Source organism: Neofelis nebulosa, chromosome 17 (genome assembly GCF_028018385.1).
Source record: "Neofelis nebulosa isolate mNeoNeb1 chromosome 17, mNeoNeb1.pri, whole genome shotgun sequence".
NCBI classification, from domain to species: Eukaryota; Metazoa; Chordata; class Mammalia; order Carnivora; family Felidae; genus Neofelis; species Neofelis nebulosa.
The window spans coordinates 24,949,836-24,951,545 of record NC_080798.1 but is presented as its reverse complement, the minus strand read 5'-3'; the positions used below and the strand labels follow the sequence as shown (position 1 = coordinate 24,951,545).

Genomic DNA, 1,710 nt, shown 5'->3' with positions numbered 1-1,710 from the left:
AATAAAATAGTAAATTAAAGTAAAATAAAATAAAATAAAATAAAATAAATAAAATAAAATAAAAAGTAACTAGCCAGACACCACTGTTTATGGTATACCAAGTGTCCATATTTCTTGGTTAGCTTTATTATAGCTCACCCTCAAGTTATTTTTTTTTTTTCAGGGATGGAGCATTGGTGAATGAGTTTTATGAGTTTTAATATATTTAATTTTTAACATTACATCTGATACTGGATATAGAATTCTAGGCTTAGAATAATTTCTACTACGGCACCACAGACACAGCTTCTCTGCTGCACCTGTGACATTGGGGCAAAGAGGAAGCGGCTATTTCTACGCTCAGTGCTCAGAACCGTGGGCACTAAGAATGGTTTGTAGCCGAACATGCCTGCCGGGTGTTTACGCGCCGCAGGTAGACCTGCCTCCGGGCTTCTAGCTGGGAACGCCGAGCAGGGCACCAGCCGCTTTGCTCTTCGGGTTCTCCTGTGTAAGATGACCCTTGTGGGGGGGGGGGGGGGCGCATGGAGGTGAGCATGTGGCCGGCCTTTGGACCACTGGGACTGACCAGGAGAGGGCCTCCCTCTTGGAAGCAATCGTTCTGTAGGTCTGTCTGGGGAGGGCTTTCTGGAGGTCTTTGGGCGTGTGTGTTTTGCACTCCCGGCTGCTACGAGTGGCTGGGGCTTCTAAGCCCTGCGCCCCCACACCCTGCTCTAAGGACCCTTGAGACAACAGAGCAGGAGGTGGGCCTGGAGGGCGGGTGGGGGAACACCAGAGGGCTTTGTCCTGCCAAGGAGACGCCGCAATGCCACCTAGAACCCTACGCGTGACCCTCCAGACCAGCGCGCTGGCGAGTGGAGGGGGGCGGTCTTGGTAAACGGCACTCGGGTAGCGGTTGTGACGAGGGCTGAAAAAAAAAAGAAAAGAAAAAAAAAAAAAAAAAAAAAAGAATAATTTCTACTAAGAACTTTGAAAGCATAGTATATTAATTTCTAGCATCAGATATTGTTATGAGAAGTCTAATAGCAGTCATATTTTTATTCCTTTTAAAGTTACCTGTATTTTTATTTTTGTAAATGTTTGGGGATTTTTATCTTAATCCTTGGAGAAGAAATCACCGGAATATGTACTTTTTAAAGTTTCTCCTTAGGTCACAGCTTCTCTAGGATTCTGATTGGTCATCATTTCTGGGAAGACTCACAAAAAGGGACCAGTGAGATAAATTATAGTCCTCTTTGGGTTTGCTGAAGCCATGACTGGTACTCATAATCTACCTTTTCCACTGTGCTTTCAAAATTCTCCTACCTTCAGGCTTAGACAGCATTTCTGTTGGTTTCAGCGGCTTACCTAGCAGGATCTGGGAGGGAGATAACCCAGAACTTCATTTCTTAAGGGTATGCCTTTAGCAGACTTTGGATGGTGTATTTGCACATTTACAGCTAAAAATTGGTATGAGAGTAACAAGAGATGCCCCAATATATTATATCAATGCCAAAGATATTCATTTCTGTCAGAATTATGTAGCAGGAATCTTTCTGCCTCATAATGGGCAGGGTCAATTACCCTTACCATCATAGTAACTACTTCTGTGATGGATGATTTCCTGGCAAAAGAATGCCAAAATGACCAGGTGGTAGCAATAGATTTAAATTTAGTGGGACTCCATCTATAGCCCCTTGATGGAAGCATTTCCTCTCTGAGAAGCAGAACCTT

General features: G+C 43.8%; 1 non-coding gene across 1 annotated transcript; it reads left to right on the top strand.

Moving 5' to 3' along the window:
• The first annotated feature begins 245 nt into the window (after nt 1-245).
• Nucleotides 246-388, top strand: LOC131500509 (small nucleolar RNA SNORA43). Its single transcript, XR_009256324.1, has one exon. It is a non-coding gene; the product is annotated as a small nucleolar RNA SNORA43 (small nucleolar RNA).
• The last annotated feature ends 1,322 nt before the right edge of the window (nt 389-1,710 follow it).